Source organism: Coturnix japonica, chromosome 5, assembly GCF_001577835.2.
Source record: "Coturnix japonica isolate 7356 chromosome 5, Coturnix japonica 2.1, whole genome shotgun sequence".
NCBI lineage: Eukaryota > Metazoa > Chordata > Aves > Galliformes > Phasianidae > Coturnix > Coturnix japonica.
The window spans coordinates 29,333,316-29,344,145 of NC_029520.1; the positions used below are offsets into that span (position 1 = coordinate 29,333,316).

The 10,830-nt window shown below is 35.1% G+C and overlaps 1 long non-coding RNA gene across 1 annotated transcript; it reads right to left on the bottom strand.

Annotated features, from left to right (window-relative positions):
- Positions 1-843: 843 nt before the first annotated feature.
- Positions 844-10,830, bottom strand: LOC107314984. The gene is made up of 3 exons (XR_001555703.2): positions 10,651-10,830; positions 8,604-8,672; positions 844-944 (listed from the first exon to the last, which is right to left on the bottom strand). It is a non-coding gene; the product is annotated as an uncharacterized LOC107314984 (long non-coding RNA).

Sequence of the window (10,830 nt, forward strand, 5' to 3'; positions counted from 1 at the left end):
ACAGTCTTAAATTATCATACAGTCTTGCATATGGGTCTGAATATGCAAAAACTGATTATAAGTTCTTCAGAAAATATCTGAAAGTAGGACAGTTGTAAACAAATGAAATTGTGTAGACAGGGAACTAATATAAACTTCAGGTGTTCAGTGCCATGTAAAATCTTTATCTTACCAGGAAGAAGAATTAAAAGTAAATATGACCAATATAATTCATTGGTACTTGTAACAGTAGCAAAACTTGTAACTTCACCATTCAAAATTAAAAGGCCATTTCTCTTCCTTGTCCTTTCCCTTTCTCTTCCTATTTCCCCACTACCTCCTCTGTGGAGGGACGGTATGGAAAATTAGTTTAAAAAAATTATATTATTATTATTAAAAAAGAAAAAAAAATGAAACAAAACCTACTGATTGATCTGTAAACTGCTGGTTCAGTTCTATTGACTTTATTTTCTTTGTAAATCTAATACAGAGTAACTCCACTGTCTAACAAATCTGTTCCAGAAACGAGAGTCAAGAAAATAAGACACAAGAAGGCTTCTCTCACAGCAGGTACTGCATTTGCTGCTGCTGTATTAATCTTTTTTGACTAAGGGGTTAGCTGGCCCTTGTTATTTTTCTGCTGCTGTTGCTGTTTCTCAAATTAGGCTGATGGCTCAGTTTCCACAGTCAACGTTTTTCATGCTGAGAAGCTCGGTGAAATTGGCCAAAATTGTACTGCTGATGCAGTGGGTCAAAAGTCTGAAATGGTCTGCGATATTTTATGCAGAAAAAAGAAAAAGTTTAATACAATATAACAGGCTTTAATAGCAAAGACAGATTTCTGGCATGAGTTACATAAGGTACCTTGCATCACTTTTTCTCTTTGAACTTCTGATCTCCAGGTTTGAAGAACTCAAACTGAAGAGTTCACTACATCACCCTCTGCAACCGCTACTATCAAGTGCCTGAAAGAAACAGTGTAAGAAGTACTATCATCAGATTCTAGGGACCTTTCATTCTCCTTCTCCAATAAGGGTTCTCTTGCTTTTGCTGATACTCTCATGGTATGTGTGTAATATTCAAAGTATCACATAGACTGGTAGTCTGGGAATGTTTTTTTATTTTTTTTTTATTTTTTTTTTTTTTAGGTATTATTGGCTTTATTTAGGTATTTATGCAGTATCTAGAACATCCTGTGCTGCATAAATCTGGCCAATAGCTTTCATTGTTGTTTTTTTTTTTGACAGACACTGTACTGTCAAGCTGGATTGTTTTTACACCCTTCTGCTTTGTATATGGGAAAATAAGATGCAATAAAACACACCCCTATCAGATATCTTTGTTTGGAATTTTTAGATAAGAATTATATGGATATGGACTTTATGGACATCCAGTTGCCATATTTTCTCTGTTCACTGGTAGTTCAGTCAACATTCTTTTTTCTGATCCAGAAAGCTCCATGTACAGCAGAACAATTGACCTATGCAGTTATGGCACGACATTGATTCATCTAGGTCAAAAAACTTTAAACATTTCTCCCCAGCTTTATGAACAATCTTATAACAGTATCATTTAATAAATATAATTAACACAGACATAAATAATACACGTTGGGTACTTCACAGTAAGTATTTAACTAGAAAAAAATTGTACTCACAGCATATTATAGACATGCACACACTATTTCACAACCCTTTTAGAAATATTCCTAAATCTAACTCTGCATTCAATGTCTTATTTTTATTTATTTATTTTTTTAACCTTTAGATACTTTGTTTAATTTTTAAGCTAGAATATCTTGAAGAGGATCTTTTATGTCATGTGGATTTTAAACAGAGGAAAACCCTCTGAGGAGATGAAAAAAAGAATGGAGTGGAAGGCTAAGAGGCAGAATGATGGAAAAAAAGCTTAAATAAATGAATGCAATGGGTTAGCATTCAAATCTGCACAAAGCAAGTATAAGGCCCAAAGAAAAGAGAAAACAGTGAAAGGCTGTTGGTAACACGCGTGGGAGCGTGCCAGTGACCGCTGGAAATACAGCTCTGTCCTAGCAGTTCTCAAGATTTGTTTTATATCTTAGCTCACTGATTCATTTGAAAAGCCTCTGAATCAGAAAGGCTAAAACAAAAAAGCTATTTTGGCTGCATAAAAGAATTCAACACACTCAGCCTAACAAAAGCTACACTGAAAAGGGAGTAATTGGAAGAGGCAGGAAGATTCCGCAAGATGAAGTCCTTCAGTACCTGCTGAGTCAGTGACACTAATATGCACTTTATGGTTTATGTTTGTAAAAGAATTGAGAAGTTGTTACATAATTTCAGTGATATTTTGACAAAAACTTCAAAACTATGGGTAATATAAGATTGTTTAAACGAGCATAAACAGAGTAGTAACAGTATATGTATAGGATAATCTCTGATTTGTGGATTGCAAGAAAATGTAACAATTAAAAAATTTAGTGCATTTATAGAATTGTATAGGCTTGTATGGATTTACAGAAGCTATATAGAATGTATATTGTACTTAATATTGTATAAAAATTTGTAGACTATACATGCAGTTTGAATTCTGTGTTGCTAGTGCTTTGTAGCTATTGTTTCTCTGGATACATACATATACCTATTTATACATACCTCTCTCCCCTGCACTACTAACAGGCACACTGTGATCCAAAGTTGCTTATTTCAGATCACTCTTCTATCTTTTAAAGTCAGTCTTAAAACTTTAGCAACTGAATTTAAAACCCTTAATTTCACTTATTCCTCCACATTATCTCCCATGTCCAGTCTCCCAGTCAACAAAGTTTGTAAATGTACACAGAGAAAAATGCTTACCACTGTGATTTCAGTGGTTGGAATGAACTGTCAATTGACTTGGCTGTGTTGAAGATAAATAAATGCAGAAATTGAGCAGTGGAAAGGCCAACTAGAACATCTGTCCCATATTTGAAGCTAAACAAACACTTCTGCTGAATTGAACCTGGTGGTTTTATCTCACAAAAGGAAAAAAAAGGCAGATTGTTCCATGTGAATTGCTTGATTTTCTGTAGCAAGTTTCAGTTCAACAGACTGGGAATAAAGTGAGAAGCCTGATTTTATTTTATTTATTTATTTATTTATTTTAAAGCTGCAGAAGTAAAATAAGTTTAATATTGTTCCTATTTTGCAAAAGAGCTTCAGAGTGAGAGATATTTTGAAAATTAAGTATCCACTGTTATCCCAGGATAGACTATCATAAAAATATCTTTTTCCTCTTATAGACATTTTACATTCCTGCTGCAATCACTGGCTTTGGCACTTGAAAAGATTCCACTTTTCCCTCTGTATTGTTGATCTTGCTGAGAAGATGGCTGAATTGTAATAGAAATGGGGAAAAGAACCCTTGTTTCCACAGGAACACACGCACATGAAGATGGGAGGATGCTATAATTCTGTCTGCTTCATTATCTTAGGGACAACAAACAGGGCTTTTGAGGTGAGTCAGTTAAAAAGAAGGGAAAGGGAAGAGAGGGACCATTGAGTAAAGAAACTAATGCTTTTATATTTGGGAGGATAAGAATAAAGGATGAACAGAAACCAACTTGTCGAGTTGCACACTGCAGGGCTTTTTATTAATACTTTTAAAGAATAGCACAAGCCTCATTAGCCTTATAAATGAAAAAAGGACAAGATAAGTAAAAAAACACATCTAGGATTATAACTCAGTGTCATAGTGGGAATTCAGGAAGTGTTTAGATAAATTATAAGCAATTCAACGGATTTAGAGAATGGACTAAACTGATGTCTGGGTGTATTAAAGCACAAATACATGGAAAAAATGTAGGGCACAGAAGACAGTGGAATGAATCAGACTGAATTGAAATGAAAACTGAATAGAAAGTTATTTCTTGGGACTGTCATACTACTTCCATTAAAAAACCTGGGATCTTATCAGTTAGAAATGACAATCAGATTATTCAAAACATGCTGGCACTGATTGTAGAGATTACTAGTAAAAAAATAAATTAAATTTAAAACTCCAGAGAAGCAAAACATAAAAGAACAAATTAAGCCTAATGAAAAAATAGGTATTATCTGAACTAAAATCTTTAATTAAGGTTGCTGAATAGCTCTAATGAGACAGAAGTAGGAAAGAATTAGAAGAGTTGTGCAGATAGGAAGGGGGAAAAATCTGAGTCAGCTCCTGAGCAAACAGAGCACAGTTTTGTGGACAAAGAGAGCCTTTTCTGTCTTGCCATGGATATAGCCAGCTCTTCTCAATAAGAGTTCTAAGCCAATGTCCTCTTCCCTTACTTATCGCTATTTCTGCTCATATTCTGTGAGCTTTATAGGTACACTAGATACATTTTGAATTCCAAATATACTCATTCTGTAATATACATTGTCGATATACATTTTCTATACACTCATCAAGTTTATCAAAGTAACCTCTTTAAAACAAGAATCTGAAAAAATAATCAGGATAGTAAGCACTTGATTGATTTTAGATTGCAATTAACATCCTGGACTGACACTACAGTAGTCCCTCAGTGACCAGTATTTTTTTCCTTCCATTTCAGTTGCCCTATGCAGATGTCAATCTTTTATACATCAGCCATTATTAATTATTGTGTTTCAGTTCAGAGATCTCTGCTGACAAATTTTAAATCCAGATACAATAGATTTACTAGTGACACTTGCAATCAGTGTTTCAGCAAATCTCAGCCTCCTTGCAAATATTGAAAAAGTTTTAGGGAAAAAGTTTACTAATAATAAATCAGAAAACTACTGAAACTACTATAACACAACTAAGCGTTAGTCACTGACAACAGCAGTGAGAATAAGCTGATTTGTTTCTATTATAATTTCTAAGATTAAGAGGTTGAAGCTAGTTCACAGGGATAGAACATGCTGTAAAATATTAAACATGATTATTCTCTCACTTCAATTTTTACTATGCATTATAAAGAAATTATGTTATATTTTTTAAAGTATTTTTGTAGTAGAAAAATAAAATAATGGAACTTAAAAAATTTAGAATTTGTGATTCTGTGAATTCATAGTAGTATATTTTTAAGTGTGAATTAACAGAAACAATGTCTTCCTGGGTATTTTTAAGAAGAATTTTCCTTATATTTGTGCACTTGCTTTCTTTCAATGAGGTTACATGAAAAGAGCTGTCTATACACTCACAAAGAAGCATATAAAAACAATGATAAATAGAGGTGCCAAAGAAATAACCTGCCCTGATTCACACTGAATGAACCACCAGTCCATCACAGGCTAATATCAACAAACCAAGGTGAGCAGGGAGGAACAAAAGCAGGCAGGGAATGCAAATTGCAGAATCAGAGTAAGGGGGCACCTACAGTATGGAAAAAACAGATATACCTGCACTGTATCAGAGAGGCTTCACTAAGGCCTATGAGTGAGATGTCAGGAGTGGCTGGGCATCATACTTCAGAACAAATGAATATCCATGTACATTGGAGACTGATACTCTAAAAGTAAGTAGATCTGTTTCAAAGTGTATTCTACATATTATTCCTACCTTTGGCAGTAATACGCTTTATAGGCACTTCGTTCCTAAGTTCCTTAGTTCCTAATTTTTCCGTCCATTACAAAAAATGTGACATTTACATAATTTGTCTTCAGCAGTTCACACTGCCTTAAGAATAACAAAGTTGTCTGATTTATATTTCTTCCTGACCGCACTGTAGTCAATTTATATGAAGTTTTATTTTTATTTTACATATACATTCTTTTAATATTGCTCCCATCTTTATATTAAATTTGTTACTATTTCTTTACGGAGTTGTAAGTAATAGTAAATGAATGAGAGCAGCTTATCATTAGCACATTTGCATTCTTCATTACATGGTGACTTTAATCAGAACTTGATTTTCTCTTAGAAGTAATACATTTTTAACACACTTAAAGCACTTGCACTCCCAGTGACCATTTTTGAAATTCTTGAGCACTCTAGAGAGGGAATATCAAACATTTTGACAACACTGCAAACACACATAAAAATGACAGGCTCCTTCAAACATCTGCTGCTCACAACTTAATTACAAAACAGAGTACAATACCAAGACAAAATTTCTGTCCTTCACTACCAGAATGTACTTCTATGATAATACATAATACATAATACACTGAGAAATCAGAATCACAGACTGGCTTGTGTTAGAACTGACCATGAAGACCACCTAGTTCCAGCATCCTGCTGTTGGCAAGAACACCTCCCACTAAATCACATTGCTCAAAAGCCCATCCAACCTGGTCTTGGACACTTCCAAGGAAGTGTTAGATGTGTAATTATGAATATTAACTGATCTTCTTTCCAAATACACTTAATGTCAACTTTAGAAAGGTGAATTGTCTAATATAGCTCAATCAGGTATTTGGTACCTATTTAGATTTTCTGTCCAGCTGGAAAAAGCATTAAATAAGTAAATTCTATTTCTCTCAGCAGCAAGAATCCATTTGCATAAACTTTTTCAAGGTTCAGAATTCAAGGTATCAGTCATTTAGTCCAAGTAGTTTTCAAACAGTCACAAAATAGGTGAGATTGAAAGGGGTGTCTGGAGATCACAAGGCCCAACTGCCTACTAAATGAGGTCAGCTAGAACAAGGAGCCCAGAATCAGCACAAGATAGGTTTTAGTTATCTCCAAGGACAGAATCTCCTCAATCTCTCCCGGTAAATTTGTTTGAGTCTGTCTGAAATATAGAGTTTACTATAGCAATTCAAACATAAAATAAAAATCTTGAAGTATTTAGATGTTCATAAAAAATAAGAAAACTGTGTCAATAAGATAAAGAATTATCTATGAAATAAAGAAATGCCTTTAGTCCTTTAAAATGCCCCTCTTGCCTAATTCTCTTGACTTAGAATATACATTTCAATGAATTATTAGGCTCTTGTGTACAAGGAACACCATTAATCCTGTGGTTATTGGCTAATCTTTTAATACATACTTTTAAAAAATTTTTTGTACCCTGAAAAAGGGACCAATCATTTCCAGAAAAGAGATATTAGATGCCATGAATTGTCACTGTTGTCTTTTCCAAACATAAACACTGGAAACAATAATCAAATTATCTAAACTAACTGTATCTCTCCTCTAAAACTAGTACGTGCAAATAGTTGAACTACTTTCCCTTGCAAGTGAGAGTCACATGTGACCTGGGTCAAATCTAACTGTAATACTACAGTGTAATGGAACACACAGTAATAATAGTGGGGTGGATAAGTCCAAATTGGCAGCAGATGAGAACAATCCCAAATACAGCAGTTGAGGATTGGAAACCAAAGGAAAAAAAAAAAAAACAAAAAAAACTGCTTACCTTTGGAAAGCCTCCAGTAGACAGGAATCTCCAGCAAAACAGCCAAACCACTGCTGCCAATCCTTAAATGAAGTCTCAAAAGGGGTAGATTCTGTTTCCACCCCTTCTGGTCACTCATGTGTATTGCTTGCACATGAGCTCCTATGGGTTGGACCTTCTTTCCCACCAGGTGCTCAATGAGTGTTTTAAGCCATAACTTAGTGTTTCTGTTACACCCAACAAAATAGTTTTGTTGAACTTTCCAAAAGGTTTCACTGTTTCTCAGTATCTGATTTCCATTACCATCATTACCTGTTTGTGTTCTCCTGCAGATCTCTGGTTGTTAATTGATCTGCTTTCCAACATATGTCTTAATTAATGCAACGCACCATCTGCAGAAAGGATCTCCTATGTCAAATTAACAAAGCATTTTGAAAATGCAATATCCCACTGAGTTTATAATTGCAGACAATGTGAAATTTCCCTGAGAAATTTGCACTGATAATGTTGCGCTACTGTATGAAAGTTATCTTTTCCATCTATGAAGCTACTATTAAAACAACACAGAAATCATTTGTGTTGTAGAAATGGACCCTTCTGTAATCAGCAACATGAGTGATAGGATGTATAAATGGGTTATAACTGCACAGTCATCAAGCAATTAAGATTGCAACTGGAACATGGAGAAGCAATCCAGCTGATACCAAATACATTTTAGGCAGTTACTTAAGATGCTCCTGTGTCAGAACTTACAAATACAGTGATTATTAGAAAAACAAGTGGTAAGAATTTTCACAAAGAAAATCTATGTGAATCCTCCCTGTCTGTCTGACTGCTAACATTACCAGGCACTAACAACATGTGCTTCAAACCAGAAAGCTGTTGAATACATTAAATTGAAGGACTGTGATTCAGGATTACAAAAGTGGTACTTGTGTCTCTGTCCTGGCAGGCTCTCTACAAGTGCCGGTATAAAATTTCTATAAGAGTATACATCAGGAAAAGAGCACAAGACCATTACTCATCCTATCCAAAATTCTTATTGCAAAAACCAGAGTGGGAATGGATGTACTTCATGCCTTATTACACTCACAAGTAGATGGCACAGTTTTTTGCCAAATATTATTTTGGAATCTTGGAAGCAAGTGATGGACAATGGTGCAGAGAAGTGCTGTTCCATTAGAAAAAGAATTGCTCTGGTACATCTTGTACAGTCAGAAGCAATTACATCAGCAGATGTAATCATGAGAAGGCATAAAAATTATCACATAAAAACAATGATGCAAATGGTAGAAGTAGATGGTATTTTAATTACCTTCTTGTCTGGTAGCCTCTCAGGTTTACTGAGGTCTCGTGTTCTAGCCTATCTTGGCAGCTGCAGAAGCTAGAAAAGATTTTAAAATGAAAGCTTACATATTCATATAGACAGCCAATAATACACAAGTACTGCAAATCTTCAACAGAAGCAGTAACACTTCTTTCTCTGATCTTTCCTTTTTTTTCAGTACTGAAGAAAAAGGCTATGATTTTTCTTCTTTCCTCTTAGCTGGCATTTTCAAAAAATGTTCACACATCCTTTAAAAAGGAGAGGTAATTGAGTTTACATAAACTTTCTGAAAAATTGTGGCGATATTCTGCATGCCTCTACCCTCCACAGTAGACTCCTTCAGGTGTGAAGAAAGCACCAGTTCATTTGGTGTCACTAAAGAAAACATTGCTGTATTTTAGAAAGTACTACAGGTCTTCTGAGATATGTTACTGAAAATACTTCTCATTATAAAATATATAATGGCAAGTAAATTGTAGTTTACTCCTCCACATGCAGATGAAAACAGGTTTTTTGTTGTTGTTGTTGTTTTTGTTTTTTGTTGTTGTTTTTTAAAATTTCAGAGCATTGTTCTGTTAATTTCAAGTATTCACACACTAAATGCAAAATTCAGGTATGTATCAAATCACTGTGTTTCTGTGGCATTGGTAATGGTATTTATGTATCATACGTTACACACAGATCCTTCCATTTTCATCATGTAATAACTCTTCTAGTCCACAGCTGCTGGTGGATAGAAAGGCACTAAGGAGAGACCTGGATAGACTGGATCAATAAACCAAAGTAAACAATATGAGTTTCAATACAGCCGACTCTGACGTCAGGTCCTGCATTTTGGTCACAACAACCCCAAGCAACCCTACAGGCTTGGAAAGGAATGGCTGGAAAGCTGCCTGATGGAAAGGGACCTTGGTGCACGGATAGACTGTCAGCTGAATATGAGCCAACAGCGTGCCCGTGTGGCCAAGAAGGCCAATGGCATCCTGGCTTGTATCAGGAATGATGTGGTGAACAGGACTAAAGTTAAGGTCTTTTCCAGCCTGAACAATCCTATGATTCTAAGAGTCCAGTATTATATGGTAGATTTTTATTTGTCTCAACTGCACGGAGAACAGATTCTAATTCCTTGCAGAATTTCTCTAAATAGTCAAGCCTAGATCTTCAAAGTACTTAAATGCATCGATGGATGTTAATCATCTAAAAATCTTTGAGGATATGGATTTGACTTAGTTCAGGGAGAATCATCAATTAGGCTATGCAGAAAGCACAATTTCAGAAGCATGAGCTTTGGTGTTGCATCCTCAGCTAGAGGAAAATGGTGATATCACAGCTTTTTAAAAGCCCATGTAATATCATTTTAATAGATGGTTATTATAAGTGATTTGGTTCCTGCAACGTCTCTGATATAATAATTTATCGGATCTGATGTCTGCTNAATGCATAGCAGTTCTATTTGCACAACAGGCTACTTCACGCTAAATACATTCTGAAAAACTTCAAATATAGCCATGTTTAAAAATCATTACCTGAGCAGCTGACACTAGAGGGGTCTTGAAACTGTATATTCAAATGATAGTAGTTACAATTTTCAGATAAAACCAGCTCAACCAAATTTCCTTCTTGTGCTTCATTGTTATAAAAATACATAAATTAAATGATAACTTTATACTAAAGACAAAAACTTGTAGTGAAACATAAAACTTTAAGGCAAAAGTCAGCCTTTATGTAAGTATGGGAAGAAAATGAGTCCCAGTTGTCTTGTAGCCCATTCAGTATATACCTAGCAATGAAACTACAGTAATGGAATTTTGCAGATAAACTTGGAGCTCTCCCCACTGTTTGTAAAATGCTTAAATTTTCCATTGTGCAGTAGGGAAACATTCACTTGAAAGTAGAGCCTTTGGAAGTCAATATGGGGAATGAGCAGCTCTGCAAGGATGTATAATGCAAATATTTACCAAGGCGTGTCCATTTTGCTGGTACGTTGCCAGAGCTGTTAGGCAATTGTGTAACTTAAAAGTTTGGCTGTACTTACAAAGATTGTAAATATTTCTTTCAAGTGTTGATCCCATTCCAAGATTTTGTATTACTCTACCCAGGACCCAACTTGTTCTAGGCCTGTGTGTTGCAATAATGCGTCACTCCATTCTATTTTATCTCTTTGTATTCTTCACCTCTCCTGAACTCCTGCCTTTATTTACATCCTTCTGCACAC